This window comes from Callospermophilus lateralis, unplaced genomic scaffold, assembly GCF_048772815.1.
Source record: "Callospermophilus lateralis isolate mCalLat2 unplaced genomic scaffold, mCalLat2.hap1 Scaffold_83, whole genome shotgun sequence".
Taxonomy (NCBI): domain Eukaryota; kingdom Metazoa; phylum Chordata; class Mammalia; order Rodentia; family Sciuridae; genus Callospermophilus; species Callospermophilus lateralis.
The window spans coordinates 1152105-1178133 of record NW_027516368.1 but is presented as its reverse complement, the minus strand read 5'-3'; the positions used below and the strand labels follow the sequence as shown (position 1 = coordinate 1178133).

Below are 26029 nucleotides of genomic sequence, written 5' to 3'. Positions count from 1 at the left end.
CATGAGTGTGTGTGTGTGTGTGTGTGTGTGTGTGTGTGTGCATGCGTGTGTGTGTGTGTTTAATTTATATATGACAGCAGAATGCATTACAATTCTTATTACATATATAGAACACAATTTTTTATATCTCTGGTTGTATATATAGTAATTCACACCAATTCGTGTCTTTATACCTGTACTTTGGATAATAATATTCATCACATTCAACCATAGTTAATTGCCCCATGCCCCCTCCCTTCCCCTCCAACCCTTCTGCCCTATCTAGAGTTCATCTATTCCTCCCATACTCCCTCTCCCTATCCCACTATGAATCAGCCTCCTTATATCAAAGAAAATATTAGGCATTTGGCTTTTTGGGATTGGCTAACTTCACTTAGCATTGTCTTCTCTAACTTCATGCATTTACCTACAAATGCCATGATTTTATTCTCTTTTATTGCTGAGTAATATTCCGTTGTGTATATGTGCCACATTTTTTTAATTCATTCATCTATTGAAGGGCATCTAGGTTGGTTCCACAGTTCAGCTATTGTGAATAAACATTGATGTGGCTGTGTCCCTGTAGTATGCTATTTTTAAGTTGTTTGGATATAGACCAAGGAGAGGGATAGCTGGGTCAAATGGTGGTTCCATTCCCAATTTTCCAAGAAATCTCCATACTGCTTTCCATATTGGCTGCACCAATTTGCAGTCCCACCAGCAATGTATGAGTGTACCTTTTCCCCCTGCATCCTTGCCAACACTTATTGTTGTTTTTATGCATAATAAGTGCCATTCTGACTGGAGTGAGATGAAATCTTAGAGTGGTTTTGATTTGCATTTCTCTAATTGCTAGTGATGATGAACATTTTTTCATGTATTTGTTGATTGACCGTACATCATCTTCTGAGAAGTGTCCCTTCAGGACCTTGGCCCATTTATTGATTGGTTTATTTGTATTTTTGGTGTTTAGTTTTTTGAGTTCTTTATATAATAGAGATTAGTGCTCTATCTTATGTGTAAAGGTTAAAGATTTGCTTCTAAGATGTAGGCTCTCCATTCACCTCACAGATTGTTTCTTTTGCTGAGAAGAAACTTTTTAGTTTGATTCCATCCCATTTATTGATTCTTGATTTTAATTCTTATGTCATAGGAGACTTATTAAGGAAGTTGAGGCCTAATCCCACATGATGGAGATTAGAGTCTACTTTTTCTTCTGTTAGATATAGGGTCTCTGGTTGTATTCCTAAATCCTTGATCCATTTTGAGTTGAGTTTTGTGCATGGTGAGAGATAGGGGTTTAATTTCATTTTGTTGCATATGGATTTCCAGTTTTGCCAGCACCATTTGTTGAAAAGACTATCTTTTCTCCAATGATGTTCTTAGCACCTTTGTCTAATATAAGGTAATTGTAGTTTTGGAGGTTAGTCTTTGTGTCTTCTCTTCTGTACCATTGTAATACCAGTCTGTTTTGTTGGCAATACTATGCTGTTTTTGTTACTATTACTCTGTAGTATAATTTAAGGTCTGGTACAGTGATGCCACCTGCTTCTCTCTTCCTGCTAAGGATTGCTTTAGCTATTCTGGGTCTCTTATTTTTCCAGATGAATTTCATGATTGCTTTTTCTATTTCTATGAGGAATGCCATTGAGATTTTGATCAGAATTGCATTAAATCTGTTTAGTGCTTTTGGAAGTATGGTCATTTTGATAATATTAATTCTGCCTATCCAAGAGCAAGGTAGATCTTTCCATCTTCTAAGATCTTCTTTGAATTCTTCCTTTAGAGTTCTGTAATTTTCATTATATAGTTCTTTCATTATTTTCATTAAGTTGATTCCCAAGTATTTTATTTATGTATTTATTCATTTAGTTTTGAGGCTATCGAGAAGGGGGTAGTTGTCCTCATTTCCCTTTCTGAGGATTTCTCACTGATATACAGAAATGCCTTTGATTTATGGGTGTTGATTTTATACCTTGCTATTTTGCTGAATTCATTTACTAGTTCTAGGAGTTTTCTGGTGGAAAACTAGAAAACTAGTTAGAGTGTTCCAGGTATAGAATCATATCATCAGCAATTTCTATTTCCTGAAATAAATTGGAGACTATTGGTATTAGTTCTTCTTTAAAGGTCTTGTAGAACTCGGCTGTGAATCCATCCAGTCCTGGGCTTTTCTCGGTTGGTAGATTTTGATGGCGTCTGCTATTTTGTCACTTGAAATTGATCTGTTTAAATTGTGTATATCATCCTACTTAAATTTGGGCAAATTATATGACTCTAAAAATTTGTCGATGCCTTCAATATTTTCTATTTTATTGGAGTATACGTTTTCAAAATAATTTCTAATTATCTTCTGTATTTCCGTAGTGTCTATTGTGATATTTCCTTTTTCATCATGTATGTTAGTGATTTGAGTTTTCTCTCTCCTTCTCTTTATTAGCATGGCTAAGAGTCTGTCCATTTTATTTATTTTTTCAAAGAACAACCTTTTTGTTCTGTCAGTTTTTTCAATTGTTTCTTTTGTTTCAATGTCATTGATTTCAGCTCTGATTCTAATTATTTCCTGTTGTCTGCTGCTTTTGGTGTTGATTTTTTGTTCTTTTTCTAGGGTTTTGAGATGTAGTGGTAAGTAATTTATTTGTTGACTTTTTCTTCTTTTAAGGAATGAACTCCATGAAGTGAACTTTCCTCTTAGAACTGCTTTCATAGTGTCCCAGAAATTTTGATATATTCTATCTGGGTACCACTAAAAACTTTTTAATCTCCTCCTTGATGTTCTGTAACCAATTGATCATTCAGTAGCATATTATTTAGTCTCCAGGTGTTAGAGTGTATTTTATTTCTTATTTTATCATTGATTTCTAATTTTATTCCATTATGATCTGATAGAATGCAGGGTAGTATCTCTACTTTTTTATATTTGATAAGAGTTGCTTTGTGGCATAGTATATGATCTATTTTAGAGAAGAATCCATGTGCTGCTGAGAAGGAATTATATTCTCTCATTGAAGGTTGGAATATTCTTAACTCAGTTAAGTCTAAGTTTTTTATTATATTATTGAGTTCTATAGTTTCTTTGTTCGGCTTTTGTTTGAAGATCTATCCAGTGATTAAAGAGGTGTGTTAAGGTCACCCAAAATTATTGTGTTGTGGTCTATTTGACTCTTGAACTTGAGAAAAGTTTGTTTGATGAACATAGCCGCTCCATTGTTCGGGGCATATATATTTATAATTGTTAAGTCTTGTTGGTGTATGGTTCCCTTGAGCAGAATGTAGTGTCCTTCTTTATCCTTTTTGATTGACTTTAGTTTGAAGTGTACTTTATTTGAAATGACGATAGAAACCCCTGCTTGCTTCTGCAGTCCATGTGAGTAGTATGCTTTTTCCTAACCCAAAACCTCAGTCTGTGAATGTCTTTTTCTATGAGTCTCTTGGAGGCAGCATATGGTTGGGTCTTTTTTTTTTTGGTCCAATCTGCTAGTCTATTTCTTTTGATTGGTGAGTTTAGGCCATTAACATTGTTATTGAGACATGATTTGTATTCCCAGCCATTTTTTTTATTTCTGATATTTAACATGACTTGGTTTATCTTTGAAGAGATTTTCCAATAGTGTAATCCCTCCCTCTGCTGATTTTCATCATTATTTTTTATTTTCCCTTCTTTGACTATTTTGCTGAAGATGCTCTGTAATGTAGGCTTTCTAGTTGTAAATTCTTTTAACTTTTTTTTTATCATGGAAGGTTTTTATTTCATCATTAAATCTAAAGCTTAGTTTTGCTGATATAAGATTCTTGGTTGGCATTCATTTTCTTTCAAAGCTTGGTATTTGTTGTTCCACAATCTCCTGGCTTGGAAGGTCTGGGTTGAATAATCTGCTGAGATAATGAATTGGTCTCTCCCTATATGTGATCTGATTCCTCTCTCTTGTGGCTTTTAAGATTCTATCCTTATTCTTTTTGTATGTTAGGCATTTTCATTATAATGTGCCTTGGTGTACATCTGTTGTAATTTTGTACATTTGGTGTCCTGTAAGCCTTTTGTATTTGGTTTTCCAATTTGTTCTTCATGCTTGGGAAATTTTCTCATATTATCTCATTCAAGAGATTGTGCATTCCTTTCACTTGAAACTCTATGCCTTTATCTGTCTCAATAACTCTTAGATTTGTTCTTTTGATGCTGTCCCATAATTCTTGGATGTTCTGTTCATGGTTTCTAACTTTCTTCACTGTGTGGTCAACTTTATTTTCCAGATTGTATACTTTGTCTTCATTATCTGACATTTTTTCTTCCAAGTGATCTAGTCTGTTGGTTTTGCTTTCTATTGAGTTTTTTATTTGATTTAAGCTATCCTTCATTTAAAGGATTTCTGACTGTGTTTTTTTTTTCAGAGTCTCTATCTCTATTTTGAAGTAATCTTTTGCTACCTGTATTTGCTCTCCTATTTCTTTGTTGGAGTGATCAATTTGTGCTTGTATTTGCTCATTTAGGTCATTCTTTAATTCACAAATCATTTTGATTATGAATCTTCTGAACTCCTTCTCTGACATTTCATCAACTTCGGTGTTCATACGTTCTGTTATTATAGTGTCCTGTCTTGTTTGGGGCACTTTCCTCTCTTGTTTTTTCATGTTGTCTATGTGTCTTTCTTGCAGTGTGGATCTGAGACATTACAGTTTCTTCCCTATATTCTTGTGGTATCTGTGCAGATTGTCTGTACCTCACCTTGATGTTGGGCTTTCAGACCCTCAATGGATGCTACTGCATTCTGGATCTGGGCCCTGCAGAAGCTGGTATGGGTGGATCTGGGCCACTGGGCTTGACCTCCTGTGGTAGTCTGCTGGTAGGAAGAGGTGGTCTTTTGCCAAAGGCTAGGCTCTGGAGGTGTCTGCCCCGCTGGGGGAGGGATGAACCCGACCTACTCAGAGCATAAACCCAGGGTGCTGGAGTGGCAGTCTGGGCTGGATCTGGGCTCCTCAGTAGTCGAATGGTCAGAAGGGGTGGTCCTGCACCAGAGGCTAGGCTATGGCGAGTGTCTGCCCCGCTGGGAAAGGGCTGTGCACCTGGGCCCTGCGCGCCTGGGCCCTGTGCGGCAGAGGCCAGTCTGGGTGGATCTCAGTAGTTATAGTTTGAATGTATCAGTCTATGATGAAATGTATCCAACCAAGTTTTTGTTCCTTTTCAGCTGCTAAAAAAATAGAATAATAAACTAGAATTTATTTTAACTTTTGTTTTCTTACAGAAATTATTACATTTCTGAAACGTGAAAAGTAGGTAATAAAGATGAATGCCAATTGGCATTTGAAAAGTCAGATTTACTAAACAATACATCATGAGGTGATTGATTACTAGTTTTTATGAAAGAATATTGGTTAAAAATTGTTTTTATTTAGTAATTCATTGTATTCAATTATTAAGTGCTTACTTCAACCACCATTTTATTTATTTAATTGGGTTTATTTAGGGATGAATCAGTTATATGAGTTATGTATATATCAAACATATCCAACTTAAAAATTGAGCTTTTTATAGGAAAAAAGAGTTTATTGCAGTTTAATTACCCCATCCTAATGATAATATATCTTTATTTTACAGGAGGGAAAACAGATATAATTTGCTGTCTTGTTTGGAGGCACATGGTGAGTTTTAAGATCAAAATTCTCCCCAATAATTTCTTAATTCCAAGTCCCATGTTTTAATATTTAGTCTTCCTTAAAGTGATTCACAAAATTGACTGATCTCATGTATCAGTACTTAGGTCACAATTTACAGAAAATTAGCTCTGCAACTTGATGGGCGAAAACCCTTTTCAACCAAAAGGTAAGTGTTGTGGCCACAACAGATGACAGTGTGTATGGTTTTTGTTTAACTGCTTCAAGAGAAGGTGGAGGATTTTTTCTTAAAAACTTAAAATTGTTGGAGTAGCAAATGTTCATATAAAAAAGTAAAGTAGAAGTGAACTTTATTCTTTTTGTTAAAAGAGATAAATATCAATTTAGTATATTCATGTGTTTCTTCTATGCACAGACAAAAAATATTTCTAGAAAACATTAAAAAAGTGCTATGTGACCTTAACGTTTCTCTCTGCAGTGTATTCTGGATATTTTAACAATGGCAGAGTCCTGTGAGAAAGAACAAGAAAGATCTTTGCATACTCTTATCAGTTCTCTAGGGCTGCCACAACAAAGTACCACAGACTAGGTGGTTTATAGGATGGAAGTTTGTTTTCTCATAATTTTTGAGGCTAAAAAGCCAAGATTAACTTGTTGGTAGGGTTGGTTTCTTCAGAGGGCCACAAGGGGAGGGCCAGGCTTCTCTCTTGGGCTTGTAGATAGCCATGTTCTCATTAGGTTTTCACATGGTCCTCTCTGTGTGCATATGCCTGCATCCCAATTTTCACTTCTGTTAAAAGACACCAGTTATATGGATTTTATTGCCACCCATGTGACCTTTTTAAAAAATATTATTTATTCATTTATTTATTTACTTATTTATATGTGGTGCTCAGGCTCAAACCTAGTGCCTCATACATGCAAGGCATGTGCTCTACCACTGAGCTATCACCCAGCCCCTAGTGACCTTATTTTAACATAATTATTTCTAAAGGTCTATCTATAAATATAGCCAAAGTCTGAGGTAGTGAGGGTTAGGAATTTAGCATATGGCTTTTGAGATAACACAATTTAACCCATTACATATATCAGCTGGAAATAAATAGTACTTTTATTATCAATTCACAGTGGATCTTTCCTAATTTTTCAAAATTAGGTACTATCTTACTTCACCTTATCTATACGTTACCTCATGCTGTGGGTATGTTGATTATCTAATGTTCTGGGGGAAATGTATTCTCAGTGAATTAAATTTGACTGTGGCTATGTAAAATTAAGACATGAAGAAAGAGAGTAGTTTGAGATCATGTGTTTTAACATTTGAATTGAATGATATTGACTGTCAATGTAGTTCAAAATTCAAAGGAAAATAAAAATGTAATGGTTTATTGAGGAATTTATAATTGAACCAAGGATTAGTGCAAGCAGGCAATTAATTGTTTGAGTTTCTAGTTGAAAATGGATGTTTTACATGGTGTTTTCCATTTTCTTGAATGTATATAAAACTTAGGTAGATATCATAAATAGCTTCAAGTAATTTCTTCAGTCATACAATTACAAGGCAGTGAAGATTTAAACCATTCAATTTGATTTCAAGTCCATGTCCTTTTTATGTTGTAGACTGGAATGATATAGACTATTAAGGTAAGGTACTCTGTGCAGAAGTGATATAGATTTTACTATTTTTAATGATCTGAGTTGAAAAACTTAAAGAACTCTTATCTAACTATTAAAATAGTACAATTATAAAAAAAAGGGGTCAGTTTGTGATGTCGATGACATTTGAAAAAATAGGAAGGCCTTTGATAGGTAGATTACTAAACATTTAAATATTAGACCAGGGAATGGTTTGTGACGTACTTTTCTATATATTTATAAAAAAAAATGGCATCTAATTTGTTAAAATATTTGCTTTGCATGCCGTCTCCAGAGCATAATTTCAGTTGGTATCTTTCAGTTTTATGGTAGAATATTGCTTGAATTTTGAGTTAAAAGTAGAAATGATATTATTTTAGTATAATAAAAAATTACCTTTTAAAAATGATGTATTAAAGATAATGCCAGAACCCTGGAAATTTTTATTTCTTTTGTGGATAGGAGGTTTTTCTAAAATCCTGGTGCTACTGGTGTTCTACCTATATCTAAGTGCTTCTTAGGAGCTCAGTATACCTGGTCATAATTTCTGAGAAGTAGTATTTACTGTATGTATTGTTTTGATCGGTTTCTTCAGGTGAGAAAATGTAATATAACCTGGCTGGTATAAGCCTCCCTCATTTCCTGTATTTTAATTTAGCACCTATCTCTTCTTTGCTCTGTGCCTAATGTTCCTGAATTTGGTAGTAATTCTAGTTTGTTTCCTACCTGTTATTTCTTAGTCTTAGTCTACCTGTGGTTAATATCTCTTTAGAAAGATAATGATTAGATAGAATATGTTTATCTAGGTGTACTACTGCAGCTCATTTTGGATTTTATTATCTCTAAGTTTTCTATCTATGGTAAATAACTAATATCTTTCATTTTCTGTCTTCCTATCTACCTTTTAATCTATCTTAATTGTACTAGTTTTTATCCTAGTGAGATCTGAATTTCTTACTGTTATTACAGGGTACTGACTATGAATATCAATTCAGAAATTGCTATTAGAATTTTTAAAGTAGATCTTCAATATCAGGTATTACAAAAATGTTTTTACTGCCAGGCATGGTGGTGCAAGCCTGTAATCCCAGCAATCTCAGCAGCTTGGGAGGCCGAGACAGGAGGATCACAAGTTTAAAGCCAATCTCAGCAAAATCGAGGTGTTAAGCAACTCAGTGAGACCCTGTCTCTAAATAAAATATAAAATAGGGTTGGGATATGGCTCAGTGGTCTAGTGCCCACTAGTTCAATCCCTGGTACTCACCCTGCAAAATTTTTTTATTTTTCTTTTTGAAAATAAGGTTACTTCTCTCCTTTTGAAAATTAGATAATTTAAAAATGGCAGAACTCTTTATGGAATGTGAAGAAGAACTGGAACCATGGCAGAAGAAAGTAAAAGAAGTTGAGGATGATGATGATGATGAGCCCATCTTTGTTGGAGAGATATCGAGTTCAAAACCAGCAATTTCCAGTAAGCATTTACTTTTACTAAAGCCAAATTTTATAAGATATTATTTTTAAAGAAAAACTTGTGAATGTCTTATGGGACTCAGTTTACTTATTCTACTGTAAGGAGTTAGGGATGAGAGATGAGGGGGAGGCCAGTAAGAACTTGAGAATCAAAATGGGGATGTGATTGGAGACTAGAAGGAAGCCAAAGGTTAAATATCAGATGTGTGAGAAAGAAGTAGGCTTAGATTGGCTTGTTGCATTGGAGGTCTTCTGAGTTTGGAAAAATTTTCTAGTGAAACTGTTTATCCGAGTGAACTCTTTATCTGTTTATTTCTGTCTTTTCTAATTTAGCAGTTACATAAGGAAAGATTTGGAATGCTTAGATTAAAATTTTGGAATATACTAAGTGTATATTAGTATCAGATGGAAGTTCTCACATCTAGGCCTCATTGCATTGTCATTTATACATGGCTAAAACTGTATGTAGGCAGTGAATGATTCAGAGTCTCTGGCTTAAGTCCTCGATGGGTTGTAGATTCCAGTTATATTCATTTCCTTGATGAAACTACTAAGATCTATTAACACCAGTTTAAGTATAAAACATTAATGTTATTAATTTTTAAACTCTACCCATTAATATTTGTCTTTTAAAATATTTTGCATGATGAAATAGTATACATAAAGTACTTCTGTGTCTGAAGTTTGGTGCTTGTGTGATTGAATTATGAGCTACACTATCTGTTCTTTAAAAATAGAACATTTTATCTAAATAGACATTTCCCAAATTTATTCTTGAACTAAATATTTAATTATAGCTTTATAATGTAAGTGATCCCTATGTAGGGCATATAGGTTTTTTTCTCGTCTCATTAAACCTGAAAAAGGTGACCATTATGAGCCTCCCCTGTTTTCTCCCATAAGGTGGAGACTATGTGTAAGACATCTGTTTAATCCATCATACTGGAATGTTTTTTCCCTAGATATTACTAATCCCAAATTATATATAATCTTTTTGTTAAAAGACTGTAGATTCTTACAGAAGAATTAGCTCTTTTCTAAGCCTAACAGTTCAAGCAGTGTGCCAAGTCCTTTTCAGAGCCCTTCATTGAAAGTTTCATGAAATCGGTAGATGGCACCAGATGGTCTAAGGGGTAGGGATCCAGGTGAGTTTCCAGGTGATGACCTTTTGGATTTTGAAACAAACAGTTATTTTTCTGCTTCATTTTAATTACCTTGCAATATTGGTCATGCCTTACCTAGACTATAAATGGAATTGGGGTATGGAAATTTGAAAGTTTAAGTTTGTTTTACTTATATCTTAGGAAATTCTCATTCCTTAAGCCCAGAATCAAAAGAGTTATCTTTTTCTTATTGTCTTATATTCTTTTTAGTCTAAATTTTCTTTCCTTATTTATGGAATGGTATATGAAACCCTTACCTGGTAATTTAATGGCTACAGGCATAGAGTTTTACTGGATAACACATGGATAGAAGAAGGCTGTTTTTTTGGTTTTTGGTTGTCTTCCCTGTGTACCAGGAAATTTCTTTGACATTTCACTCTATTCCCTGGGTATCCAGTTTTACACATAATAGATGGTATTGTGCTCCTATGTTTCTGTTGTTCTTGCTGGTCCCTTACCATATCTTTACACAAGTTCTCCATTTCAAGTGATTTGGAGATAGACCATCCTATACTTAGGAATAGTATTCCAAAAATGCAGAAAGGGAATCATTACACCAAACATAGATAATCAGACCCATTCTGTGTATAGATATACAAACCTGGGCTCAAATTTTTCCTACAATGTGCCTAATCAAGTTTGAGTTGTTTCTACCCTATCCTCAAGCAGCTGTTGATGGTTTTACTGGTAAAGGATAACTTTTGGTAGAGGAAACTATAGGTCCTTTGCACGAGATTGCAGTCCTTTGTTCAGGGACTGTAATCTTGTACTTATACAACTAAGTATATTGTGTCTTTCACACTTCAGAAATTCTCCGCATCTGATCTTTTCTTTCCTTTTGACCAGGACTACATTTTTCAGGTAATCCCTAAGAACTAATAAATAATTCTTTATAAGAAATATAGTAATGGATTTAATTTGAAAAATATATGCCCATTTGTGTACATTGGATGACTCGAGACTTCCTTATTGTGCTGTTTTTATTGTTTATCTTTATTTTTTGGCAATTGTAAAGGAATAAAATTCCAAGATTAATTACAACAAAAATTAGAACACCATTTTTACTTGAAACAATGACTGACAAACCATGGTGTATTATTTATTTGTTTTTTTGTATCAACATTATCACACATGTATGTATTTAAAACAACACATGCATTATCTCACAGTCTTATGTAATATTACTGTGGGTCGGATGATGGTTTAGCTGGCTCCTCTGCTTTAGGGTCTCACAAGGCCACTTTCAGTATGTGGTTCCTGAAGTTGCAGTCTTATCTGAAGCTTTGTGGGGGAAGTATCTGCTTCAAGTTCACATGGTTGTTTGTAGCATTCATTTCCTTACAGGTTGTCAAACTGAGTCTCAGTATCTGACTGTTTTTTGGTTCATTCTTTGTCAGATGGGTCTTCCCAGGTTGGCTACTTGCTTTCTCAAAGGTATTAAGGGAGAATCCTTAGCAAAATGTCATTAGAGTCTGAAGTAATGTAATTACTAATAGAAAATCATGTTTATCCTATTACTTTTGCTGTATTCTACTGGTTCGAAGCAAGTCAGAGGTCCAATACAAGGAGAGGGAATCACACAGGATATGATTAACAGGAGGTGGGATGTGGTGGCCACTTTAGTATATATCTGCCAGGCACTGTTCTTTTATTTTGGGTAGTTGGCAATCACTTCCTCAAAATTGAACACAGTGTACCTGCCATCTCAAGGAAAATGACTCAATTGGAGATAAAATAATTCTCAATTGGAGAATTATTTTAATTAGTTATTGTTGATTAGTGGATTGCCTGCTCTCTGAAATTGTGATAATTAACCAGAGTTTTCTTCTAGAAAAGTGTTTAACAGCATTAACTTTATTATACTTATGTTAAAAGAACTATTTTAGAAAATGAAATTTTCAATTCTTAAAGTGCATATATTTAGAAAAAATATTTAAATTGAAGTAAAATTTTGCTTAGTTATAGTTCAGTATGGCATTATTGATTTTTTTTAAACTACATTTTAAGGCTCAAATATCCATATCTGTCTTTTTGGTACTAAATTCTAGATGTTATTTGTGTTACAGTAATAACTTATTTCTATAACTTCTTAACAGTCCTGTGTCAATTGGAAAGTTAGTAACAAAGCAAAATTCTTAAACTTGATCAGCCCTCAATTTATAAACAAAATACTTCAAATTTTGTTATAAAATAATATGTATTTTGTGAGGAAAGTTTAGAAAAGAGAGAAGAATATATCCGGATCATGTTGTATATGTCAATATGTATTTCACTTCTTACTGAACATTCTACTTGGATCATATCATTGATTATTTCTCAAAATCTTGATGTTAATGACTGCATGATTATCTATCAATTTATTTTACCACTCCTCTATTATTAGATATATAGGTTTTAATGTTTCTGCTATTATAAATAATTTTCCATTACACTTTCATTTCCTTATCATGATGAATCCTTGAATGTAGAATAATTTAATCATGTGAACCTTATTTTAAAGGCTTTGGTAACTACTGCTAACATTTTTATGCAGATAATACCAAAATATAATCTCTACTTTGCCAGTAGTGAATGTTTCATTATTTTTTTAAAAATTTATTTATTTTTTTAGTTTTTAGGTGGATATAATATTTTTATTTTTTATTTTTATGTGGTGTTCGGGATGGAACCTAGTGCCCCATGCATGCCAGGCGAGCGCGCTACTACTTGAGCCACATTCCCAGTCATCATTTTCAAACTTTAACTTAATTTAAACTATCATTAGTCTTTTTAATTAAATTATTTATTTATTCTAATTAGTTATACACAATGGCAGAATGCAGTTGATTTCATATTACACACATAGAGCACAATATTTCAAGTCACTGATTGTGCACAAAGTATTTTCACACCATTCATGTCTTCATACATATACTTAGGGTAATGATGTCTAACTCATTCCACATCATTCCTACTCCCTTGCTCCCTTTCTTCCCCTCCCTCCCACTGCTTAAGGAAACCATATATCAATAAGACATAACAGTTCTATCATTAGTCTTACAAGAAAAAAATAATTCAAACAGTTCCTATATTTCTCTTACCCATTTTCCCCCAATGTTAACTTTTTATCACAGGCAATTAATATGAACTAAACCTCAGAACTTATTAGAATTTCACCAGTTTTTTCATTAATGTTTCTTTTCTTTCCAGGATCCTATTCATGAACTCACCTTGTAGTTTATTCTTAGTCTTATGTTTTCTGCAGTTATTAATTCTTTTTTTGATCTTGATACTCTTAAGAGTAGCTGCTAATTATATATTTTGCAGTATTGAAGAATGCCAATACAGTAAACACTATTATTTGCATTTCTTTGACTAGTATGTTGGAAAAAAAGGTATTTTGAATATATTGGCCATTGCATTTTAGTTTGCATTATCTCAGTTTATGTCCTTTGCCCATTTTTTTTTCTAAAAGTAGCTGTATTTTTTTCCAGTTTGATTTTTAAGCATTGTTAATCTTAAAACTTGCTTGCTATATATTACAACATGTAGAGTGGTCTGGCTTACTCTCAACAATGATTGTCTTTTATGAAAATGGCATTGGAGCATAATATTGTGGTGTGTGTTTTGTGTATGTGTCAGTATTTTTAATATACAATGCTATTTGAATATTCCTAAATTTATTGACCACAATTCTCATAATTATTTATAATAAATATATGTGTATATTTTCATATAAATGTATTTATTACTGTATATTTGACCACAGCATAGTTCATCTCATACTTTTTACTTCTCTTTTCTTGAGATCTTCCTGCTAGTTTGAACCACCCTTTCTCCTCATGGAAGGGCTGAAATTTCCTTTGAGGCTCTGGTCTCTAGGAGCAGGGCTGCTGACCCAGATCACTTCTGTAAATAACTTCTATTCTATTCCCTGTCTGCTTGGCATTCTTACTTATTCAGCCTACTGGGCAGGTTGCTTTTATATTTGCCTTATTAAAGGAGAGGTTGGCCTACTACAGCTTTCTGTGGGATGATAGGAAGAGTGAGGGGACCAGTCTTTTCTGATTTATAACATTCTCCAAGAAACATGGTTCCAAAATTCATATTGTCTGATATATTCGTCCTTAATGTTTCTGTTTGTTTGTATTGATATTTTGAAAGCAGGATTTAAAAAAAATATTTTTTAGTTGTACATGGATGCAGTATCTTTATTTTGTTTACTTACTTTGATGTGGTGCTGAGGCTCAAACCCAGTGCCTCACATGTGGGAGGCAAGTGCTTTACCACTGAGCCACACCCCAGACACCAGGATGCAGAATTTTTTAGAGGCACAAGAACTTTTAACTTTTATAACCATGTTAATATGTTTTATACTTGTCTTCTTGTTTAGCCCAAGATTTTGCCCAGTTCTATTATTTGCTTTTTGATGGTGATACAGCATTTTTAGAATCCCTCTCAGAGTGTATCACTGTTATTAATGTAAAATGGATTTACTTTTCTTTTATCTTGAAAATGTTGGACCATAATTTTTCCTTCAAATTAATTGGCTAGTCAGGAATAAACCAGCTCTCTTAGCTTGCTTTCAAAGTTTTAGTAAATTATAATTTTGGCAAATTAGAAATCATCTTTGTGTTTTTAAGCTTATTAATAATTGAGGCATCAAAGGTTATTCTTAGAATATTGGCATATAATTAATTTGCATTTATAAATTTTATGAAAAATAATTATAACTATAATAAATAAATGTAATATTCTTTCTCTGAAATATTTTAACAGGATTACATAATGAGCTCATCACAAGTTGTATCTAATAATTCTTCAGAATTACTATTTGACTTGACCCAGGAGACAGGATTATCACATTACCAAGGGGGACCAACACTTTCTATAGCAGGTTGGTATTAGTACTTTTTCCAAAAAGTTATAAAAGAAAAACTTGATGAATTTGCTTATGGAATTAACTTTCTATTTTGAAGCTCAAATCCTCTTGTGAAGTCTTTCATATATTGTAACATGGAGTTGTGCTAATAGTTTTTGAATGCCTTTTTGGGTAACTTTATATAAAATCTTGGCTAAACTTCTTTGAACTCATTCTCACTTGGAGCCAAACTTAACACCTTAAAGTAATTTATATGAATTATAGAGGTCCTCATATGCCCTAAATATTCTATTTTAAAAATTAGTTTCTATGACCAGTTAGGGGAAAAAGTGTTTGTTATTATTGATTTCTTCATTAGGTTAGTGTCACTCTAGTCCAATAAATGGTCTCAATATGATAGTAAAACATGATTTTAAAGTGTTAGTGTAAAGTAACCACATTAAAGAAATGATTTGTACATAGTAAGTACTCAATAAATGCTATTTGAAAAAGTAATAAAATTTACCTATTGAATAAGATTTTAAGTTCATTGAGGGTATAACAAAATTCTTCATTAATCAAAATACATTTGTATAGTATAAATTTTGTCTTATTGAAAATTTTCTGTAATCAAAGTACTTAATCTTTATATACTGGCAATTTATATGTGTTTCAAATATTTGATGAAGTAGAGATGTATATGATTTTTTTGGAGTTTTTAGGTTGTTTACTAAACAGATCAGTGTGAAAAATCTACCAAACTCAACTTCTGTCCATTCTTTTTCCATAGTAATAATGCTTAATGTTTTTTCTTTTTTGTGTGTGTGGTATAGAGGATTTGAATCTAGGGCATTACATGTGCTAAGCAAGCATTCTACCACTAATCTAGAACTTTATAAAAAATATTTTTACTTGAGACTAGCTGTTGTTGAGTTGCTCTCAAACTTTCAATCCTCTTACCTCAGCCTCATGAGTCATTGTGATTTTAGATGTACACCACTGTTTTTCTTTTCCGCAATATTTGATACTCACTTCTCTTGGTGTCACTACATACCTAGTAAACTTCTAGTTAATAAAGTAGGTAAGACCCAAAGAGAAATGGGGATGTATTTGTGCTAAATCTGGTTTTACAAAATGCATGGACTTTTATTCATAGAAGATATGAATTCTTGAAACTTCTTAAAAGTAAGGATTATGACACCTATTCTCTAGCCAGGTTTTCTAATATAAAGAATGAAACTTTAGTCTGAGCAGTAAATAAGGTAATTTGAAAGAAGTAAGTTTGAACCTCTAATCTGGAGAATTTTTAATCAGTTTACCTCTTTCCACTTTTGTTTTCTGATATTATTCAAAGTAGAGGTACTTATTTTTCTTATATTATGTATTCATTCACCATACCTGAATCAGCCATTTGGAGATTTCACTTAAATTCTTTTTTAAAAAATATTTTTTTAGTTGTAGGTGGACACACAGTATCTATTTCATTTTTATGTAGTGCTGAGGATTGAACCCAATGCCTCACGCATGCTAGGTGAGCAGTCTACCACTGAGCCACAACCCCAGCCCTTTATTTTAATTTTTAATATAGTTTATTCCAGGCTTTTTTTAATTTTAAAATTTGTTTTAATTAGCTATACATGACAGAAGAATGCATTTATGCACTTTGATATACATAGTGGGATATAATTTCTCATTTTTCTTAGTGTACATGTTGTAGAAACATATATCTCATGCAATCACAAATACATAAAGTAATAATGTCTGTTTCATTCTATGATTCTTCCTATCCCCACATCACCTTCCCTCCTCTCCCCTTCCTTAACTTTCCTCTACCTAATATAAGGTAATGCTATTCTTCTCTAGTGCCTCCCATCTTATTGTGAATTAGCATCCAGGTATTGGAAAAAGCATTTGGCCTTTGATTTTTCGGGGTTGGCTTATTTCTCTTAGCATGATATTCTCCAACTCCATCCATTTACTGGCAAATGCCATAATTTCATTCTTCTTTAAAGCTGAGTAATAATCCATTATATATCACATTTTCTTTACCCATTCATCTATTGAAGAACACCTAGATTAGTTCCATACTTTAGCTATTGTGAATTGAGCTTCTATAAACATTGACATGGCTGCATTACTCTAATATGCAGATTTTAAGTCCTTTGGGTATAAACTGAGGAGTGGGATAACTGGGTCAAATGGTGGTTCACTTCCAAGTTTTCTGAAGAATCTCCATACTGCTTTCCATCATGGTTGTACCAATTTTCAGTCCCACCAACAATATTTGAGTATACCTTTTTCCCCACATCCTCGTCAACATTTATTGTTGCCATATTCTTGATGATTGCCATTCTATTCAGGGCTTTTCTGATGGCCAAATAAGATAAGTAAATTTAAAAATGCATTTATAAGGTTTAAATGACATGACAGCAGTTATGTATGATAAATATTAATAATTATATGTACTATGATGTTCAGTAACACACGGTAGAAATTATGAGGGTTCAGAGAAGACTGAATTTGAGTTTGATCTTGAGTGAGTATAGGATTTATACTGGCAGAGATAGAATTTCTTAAAAGTAGGGAATAGCACAGCCTAATAGAACGGAGATAAGTTAAAGAATCAGAAGTTCAATCAAATGCAAGTGACTTTTTTTAACATTGAGATTTCTTCTGTTAAATTCCTCCATTAAAGCAATCTATTTCTACTATTTAGCCTGTTGTAAAATCAACTGATTCATTTGAAATGCTAGCATTTAGTGGTTTTTCAGGTAACCTAAACCTCTCACAAGAATGCTAAAGGGATCTCATGGAATCTGTCTTATGGACCTGCAGTTTGTAATAGAGTGCTTCATTAGTGGGAGATCATTTTTATGTTATCTCAAAGGATGTAAGAGAGAAGCTAACTACTATAATACTTTTTATTTTTATGGCATATTTGCTCTTACTATTATATCTGTTGGAATAATTTTTCCCCCTAAAATAAAGATGGAAAATATTTAGTTAGTAATGATAGTAGCTTTCACATTCTACTGAGTGCTTTTTATGTACCAAATATTTTCTTGGGATATTTTAAGTATATTATCTTTTCCTTAAATAGCTCTGTAAAATAAGGCATTATAACTTATTTTACAAAAAAGGAAGCTTAAACTCAGAAAAAATTAATTAAATAAGCTTAAGAGTGCATAACTAGAGACTGACGTAGTAGTCTGGATTTGAACTTATCTTGTCTGACTTAAAAGCCAAGAATATTTGTAGTTTATTCACTGCTTCTACTTTTAGTGTATAGTTGGCATTATTAAAATATGATGTACAGTTTTAGAATCCATTTTTACAAAGCCCATTGTGTATTATTTTCTAAAAGGACTTTGCCTGGCTTGGTTATAGTCTAAATATCCCCATTTTTCTTAGTAATGCTCTAAATAGGTCTAAATTCTTTATCCTTAAGGCAATGGTTTTTAAATGGAAGAGTTTTTTTTTTTTTAATGAAATCCCTGTACAAACAAAATTTTATGTGAATATCAAATAAATAAAATGGAAAAGTGTTTTTTTTGTCAGACATGCCCAATATATTTCCTAAAATGACCCCATTAAATTCTGGGGAACATAGTATGAAAATCCTTATACTAACTCCCTGCGTTATGTGCCCTTTCATATGAATGAGTAAAATATTATTCAAACTTAGTTGTTTCCACTTTGTACATGGCAATAAGTGGTTAAAATCACCTAAAGCTGTCAGTAGACCACTCTTCAGTTTCTTAGGTGAGAAAAGAGCTAACATTGCAGTAGACATTTTAAGTTGCTAAATAAAAAAGCATATGAGGGTATCAATTTTTGGAACAAAAAAAAGTTATTGTCAGATTTTCTTTCTTTTTTTTTTAACAAATTCTAACACAATTAAGTATCCAAAAGTAATTTACTTCTGGGAACTTGGTTCAGTGTTTTCTGCTTTAAAATTTTTGGTCTGGCTTGTTTTATAATAGCAGTTTATGTATTTCTGTTTGAAGCCACATTTAGAATTTCTTGCATAGAAAGGTTATTTTACAAATTATCTTAATTCTTGGAGTTTATAATAAATGTTTATACTATTTCTGTATATGCCCTGAGTTTGGATCACTTAATTTTTGTTGTTATTTGTGTGATATGGTAAGTAATTATATTATCTGTAAATTAACTCCAAAGTATTTGTACTTAGTTATGAGTAGTATTCTAGGTGTTCTAAAATATTTTTCCCACTGTTTAAATCATTGTAGGTGTGAATGAAAGTTCATTTTTATCAAAACATCCTTCTGCTTCTGAAGTAAACAGTGCTAATCCAAAAAAGCCTAAGCCCTGTGAGGTTGTTTCTGGAACAAACTCTCCAGCTGAATTCCCTTCAGTTTAACCTCCTTCACTGACATCTTCCCAGGCTATGCCATCAAAAGGTAAATATGAAATCTGACATTCTATACTATAAAAATTACTATAGTATTTATACATAAATTTTAGAAATTATTATAAATTTTGAAACTATTAGTGATTATTTAATGTTCAAAAGTGATGAGTTTTGAATCATAAATGTTCTGAATTTGTTTTAGGTGCAAACACCTCATCAAATCAATCTAAAAATGGAACACCTTTTCCAAGAGCTTGTCCAAAGTGCAATATTCATTTCAATCTTTTGGATCCTTTGAAAAATCACATGAAGGTAAAACTTTCAGAATTTAATTTTTATAAAGGTTGAAGCCAGGCATGATGGCACATGATTATATTTGCAACAACTTGGGAAGATGAGGATAGAGGATTACAAGTTCAAGGCCAGTCGGGCAACATAGTGAGACTCCCCCTCTCAAAAAGGAATTTTTTGAGATTTACAGTCACTATGGTCTATCTCAATATTTAGATAAGAAATCTTCTCATAATGGAATTTCTATTTAGCTTAGATAAAAATCTGCTTTCATAGTAATTATGTAAGACTGGCATTCCTTAATCATCAGATTTAAGAAATTAAGTTCATATATTTATAATGGATGCTTATTCTTATTTTATTTTAAAAAATCAATATTTTATTGGTCACATTGTTTTTCAAATTTAGAAAACATTTGTTTAATTTTTTAGTAACTTAGAAATTTTGTTACCTTATTTTCATAATCGTCAACATGTACATGCCACATTACATATGAAAATCTGAGTTTTTACATTTTAATTTTTAAATGTCAGACATAAACTTCAAATGGTGAAGTGTTTCATATGAAATAATTGTTTTAACACACAGTTCAGAGCATAGTTTATATAATTCTCTTGAACTAGTTTGAAAACATTTTATTATTTTAGGAGGCTCTGAAATTCAGATTTTAAGGAATTTTTTAGATTATATAAGAAAAAGAAGGGTTCTGTGGCAAAGAAGTAAGGAAAAGTTCTTGCTCACTATTTCAACGGTACACAACTTTTTTGTCGCATTTTACAAAAAAAGAAAGAAAGAAAAAAGCAAGGGATCCTTTTAAATGTTTAAATACAGGCTCTTTATTAATGTACAGACTTTATTTGATCTATACCACTTCCAGCTCTAGTAGTAGTGTAGTGTAGCCTCTAATCACTTCAATTTAGTGCTTAGGTTCTATATGAAACTATTCCCCTGTGAGTATTTTCAATTTCCTCTTCTTTATAATGTTTTGGTGAGACACCTGATGTTTTTTATGTTTTGCATTATAGGTGGAGAGGACAAAAAAAAAGACTACATTCAGTCCTCCCGGCAACTGATCAGACTTTAATCTTGTAGTTATTCTTTTGAAATTTTTTAATTTTTAAATTTATAATTATTAGTATGTCCTTATTGTACAAATTAAGAAGTTTCATTGTGATGTTTCAATGCATGTATATATATATATTGTGCTTTGATCATATCCATCCACTCTCCTACCCTCTCTTGTCCTTCCTTTCTGACCACTACATTTTGTCCCTTTTCTCTTCCTTAAGAATGTCTTTCCTATTTCCAGGTTATCTTTATGTATTTTGGGCAGTACTGGAGACTTGACTGGACCCAGGGCTTTGTGCATGCTAGGCTCTACCACTGTGCTACATCTTAGCAATTTTTTAAGTTTTCACATATGAGAAAAAAATATAATGCTTGTTCTGTCTCTTAATTATTTTGCTTAATATGGTGTCCTCCAATTTCATCTTTTTTTTCTGCACATGACGTGATTTCATTCATTTTTATGGCTGAAAAATATATACCGTTTTTCTTTATCCCACTCATATGTCGATCAGCAACTAGTCTAATTCCATAGCTTGGCTATTGTGAATAGTACTGTAGTAAAAATGGATATGTAGGTATCTCTTGTATGCTGACTTAATTTTCTTTGGATAAAAATAATATACCCAGAATTGATAAACTTGAATCATATGATAGTTCCATTTTTAATTTTTAAAAAAATATTTTGGGGAACCTTCATACCCATTTTTATAGTGTCTATATGTACTGTTATATTCCCACAAGAGTATAAGAGTTTTTTTTTTCTTCCATTTCTTTGCAAGCATTTTTGGATTTTTTTTTTATAATAGCATTCTAAGGTAAGATAGAATCTCAATGTAGTTTTGATTTGTAGTTCCCTGATGGATGAAGATATTGAATATTTTTTCATGTATTTATGGCCATTTGTATTTCTTTAGAGAAGTGTCTGTGTAGATAATTTGCCCATTCTAAAATTTAGATTACTTTACTTGTTCTTTTGTTGTTAAGTTTTTTGAGTTGTTTATATGTCCTGGATATTAATAATTTGTTAGATGAGTAGTTGGCAAAGTTTTCTCCCATTCTATAGGCTGTCTTTTCATTCTGTTGTTCCCTTGCACTGCAAAAGCATTTTAGTTTAATATCATCCCATTTGTCACTTCTTGCTTTTGTGCCCTGAGTTATTGAAGTCCTATTCAGGCAATCAACGATTGCTTGTATCAGTATCTTGAAATTTTTCCCCTATGTTTTCTTCTAGTAGTTTCAGAGTTTCAGGTCTTACATTAATGTCTTTGATCCATCCATCTTGACTTTATTTTTGTTCAGGATGTAAGATAGGGTCTGGTATTTTCAGTCTTTTATAAGTGAATATCCAGTTTTCTATCCAGTTTGAAAAGGTTTCTTTTTTCTGATATGTTTTTGACACCTTTGTCAAGAATCTGTTGGCTCTAGATTTGTGGCTTTATTCTTGTTTTTCTATTCTATTCATAGCCTTCATGCTTGTTTTTACGTCAGTACATATCTTTGTTACTATAGCTGTGTAGTGTATTTTTAAGTCAGGTATTGTGATGGCTCCTACATTGTGCATTCTGCTGAGGATTGCTTTGACTATTCTAGGTCTTTTATGATTCCATACAAATTTTAGAATTTTTTTCAAGTTCTATGAATAATGTGTAGATAATTTGCCCATTCTAAAATTTAGATTACTTTACTTGTAAAGTAAATTTTCATAAGGATTGCATGGTACATGTAGATCACTTTTGGTGTTATAGCCATTTAAATTATATTCTCCTAATATGAACATGGGAAGCCTTCCTATGTTCCATTTTTTCTTTTTTTCCTCAAGTTCTTTATGTTTATACCTCTTTGGGGTCATTTTTATTATAGAAGTCTTTCACAGTTCTGGTTTTATTTATTCCTAGGTATTTTAGTTTTTGTTTTCTGAGGCTACTGTGAATAGGATTGCTTTTTGATTTCTTTCTCAGTGAGTTTGATATTGGTGTCTAGAAAAGCTACTGATTTTTGTGTGTGCATTTTGTAAAATCTTACAACTCTGCTGAATTTGTCAGTTCTAAGAGTATTTTGGTGGAGTCTAGGATTTTCTGAATATAGAATTGTGTCTGTAATCAAGGGATACATTAATTTCCTCCTATCCTATCTTTATCCCTTTTATTTCTTTTTGTTGCCTGATTGGCCTGGCTAAGGTTTTAAGTACTACTATATTGAATAAGAGTGGTGGAACATGTATGAAGGCACAAATTGGTGTCAATACACTTTATATATAACCAGAGGTATGAAAAAGTGTACTCTATATGTGTAATATGAATTGTAAGGCATTCCACTGTCATTTATAAAAAAATTGTAATGCATTCCACTGTCGTATTTATAAAAAATTATAATTGTAATGCATTCCACTGTCATATTCAATTAAAAAAAGATTGGTGAGAATAGGTATACTTGTCTTATTGCTGAGTTTATTTATTTATTTATTTTAGTGTTTATTTTTTAGTTGTAGCTGAACACAATACCTCTATTTTATTTATTCATTTTTACGTGGTGCTGAGGATCAAACCCAGTGCCCCGCATGCACTACGCGAGCGTTCTACTGCTGAGCCACAACTCCAGGTCCTTGTTGCTGAGTTTAGAAGGGACACTTTCAATTTTTCTGTATTCAGTATGATGTTGGCTATGGGTGTGTTATATATATCCTTTATTATGTTAAAGTATGATTGTGTTATATATAGTTTATTCAGAGCATTTTATCATGAAGCTTTACTGAATTTTATCAAAGGTTTTTTCTCTTATCTATGAGATCAAGTTTTTTTATCCTCTATTAATTTTTGTATTAATGTGCTATATTACATTTATTGAATTGTGTGTGTTAAACCATCCTTGCATCCCTTTCATGAAGCCAACTTGTGGACAAGCTTTTTAATGTGCCATTGAATTTGATTTGTATTTTATTGAGGATTTTGCATTTATTTGCATTTATGTTTATCAAGGATATTAGTATATAGTTTTCTCCTTTTTGTTGTGTCATTATCAGGTCTTGGTTGCAGGGTAATTCTAGCTTGGTAAGCTGAGTTTGGAAACATTTTCTTCCTTTTTTTCTAAATAGCTTAAGAAGCATTGCTGTTCTTTAAAAGTCTGGTAAATTTCAGCATTGAATCTGTCTAGGCGTGGGCTTTTCCTTGTTTGGAGACTTTTCTCCTGCTTCAGTCACATTGCTCATTACTGATCTAATTGGATTTTTAAAATATGTGTTCAGAATCTCCTCCATTTCTTCTAGATATTCCATTTTTTGGGGTATGTAGTTTTCCCAGATTTTCCCGAAGCATCTTATGATTGTTGTCTTTTGTAGTATACCTTTTTCATCTCTATTTTTGTTAATTTGGGTCTTCTCTTTCTTTTGGTTAAATTTGGTAAAAGTTTTTCAATTTTATTTTTCTTTTCAAAGAAACAGCTCTTTGTTTCATTTATTTTTTCTTTTCTTTTTTTTGGTACCAGGGATTGAACTCATGGGCACTCAATCACTGAGCCGCATCCCTAGCCCTGTTTTGTATTTTCTTTAGAGACAGGGTCTCACTGTTGCTGAGGCTGGCTTTGAACTTGTGATGCTCCTGCCTCAGCCTCCCACGCCACTGGGGTTATAGGTGTGAGCCTCTGCACCTGGCCCCTTAGTTTATTCTTGTTTTTCAAAGACCTTGAGATTTATCTTAGGTTATTATTTGGGATCTCCTCCCCCTACCTCCCTCAATATAGCCATTCATATCTATAAACTTCCCCCAAAGTACTGTTTTCACTGTATCCCACAGGTTCTACTATATTATGTTTTCATTTTTATTTGATTCTTGGAATTTTTAAATTTCCTTCCTGATTTTTTCCATAACCTACTGTTTGTTCACCAGTGTATTTTTAGCCTCAATGTTTTGATATAATTACTGCAGTTTTTCTTGTTACAAATTTCTGGTTTCATTCCATCATGATACAATATGATACAAGTAATCATTTCAGTTTTTCTGAATTAGTTAACTCTTGCTTTATGGTCAGAAATATGATCTATTGTGTAAAAAGTTTCATGCACTGATGAAAAGAATACACATTTTGCAGCCCTTAGATGTATATGTCTGTTAAGTTATTTGAACTATGGTATAATTCACCCCTGATGTTTTTTTGGTTGATTTTATTTGGTCTGCATGGTGAAAGTGGGAACTGCAGTTACTCATTATTAGGGCCATCTCTCCCTTTGTGTCCTGTGCTGTTTTATAAAATTGGTGCTCTTATGTTTGGTGCATATGTTTGTAATTGTTAATGTGTCTTGATGAATAATTTCCTTTATCAATATGTAATGACCTCCTTTGTTTTTTCTGTTTTGTCATCTATGAGTATAGCTATTGCTGCTTGCTTTTGGATTTGGTTTGCTTACAGTATCATTTTCCATCCGTTCACTTTCAGTTTGTGTATGTTGTTGCCAGTGAGTTTTTTAGAATGTATATTACTTGGTCTTCTTTTTTAATCTAATGAGCTAATCTGCACCTTTTAATTGAAGAATTAAGACCATTTATGTTGAGAATTCTTATTAAAATGTGTGTGTCCACTTTTTTCTTGTTATTCTGTAATTTTTAAAATTATTTTATTTGTGCCAAAGATTGAACTCAGGGGCATTCAACCACTGAGTCATATCCCAAGCCCTGTTTGTATTTTATTAGAGACAGAGTCTCACTGATTTGCTTAGGGTCTTGGTAAGTTGCTAAACCTGACTTTGAACACACAACCCTCCTGCCTCAGGCTGCCCAGGTGCTGGGATTACAGGCATGTGCCACCATACATGGCTAAAGTTTTTTTTTTCTTTTTTTTTTAGAGAGAGAGAGAGAGGAGAGAAAGAGAGAGAGAGAGAGAGAGAGAGAGAGAGAGAGAGAGAGAGAATTTTTTATATTTATTTTTTAGTTTTTGGAGGACACACCATCTTTGTATGTGGTGCTGAGGATGGAACCCGGGCCGCACACATGCTAGGCGAGTGTGCTACAGCTTGAGCCACATCCCCAGGCGAGGCTGAAGTTTTTTCCTAGTTGTTTTGAATGTTCTATGTTGTGTCTTGCTCTTTAATTGATCTTAGAAATTTGATGATTTTATTAATACTGTTTGGTTCTCTCCTTTTTTTTTCTTATTGGCTGTTCTAATCTCGTCTACTGAAATTTATTTTTTCCTGTGTCATTATTTTTGTGTTAGTCTTTCTTCCTCACTTCTGTGTAGAATTCCCTTATGTATATTCTATAATGCTGATTTAGTGGTCAGGAATTCCTTTAATGTATGCTTATCATGAAAGTTCTTTATTTTTCCTTTGATTTGGGAAACTTTGCTGGGTATGGTAATTGAGTTTGACATTTTTTTTTTTTTAGGCCTTGAAATACATCATTCCTTGCCCTTCTGGCCTTTTTGAGTTTCTTCTGAGAAATCCACTATTACTCTAATGTCTTTGTCTTAAAATATGACTTGACCCTTCTTTTTTGCAGCTTTATAAATATTTTTTGTTAGGTACTTTTGGGAGTTTAAATATAATATGTTGTGGGTAAGCTTTTTTTTCTTTTCTTTTTTCTTTTTGTTATGTCTACTTGGGTTTTTTGT

General features: G+C 32.6%; 1 pseudogene; it reads left to right on the top strand.

Moving 5' to 3' along the window:
* The first annotated feature begins 5769 nt into the window (after positions 1 to 5769).
* The window catches only part of LOC143388056 (zinc finger protein 280D-like), an 84132-nt pseudogene continuing 63872 nt past the window's right edge, over positions 5770 to 26029 (top strand).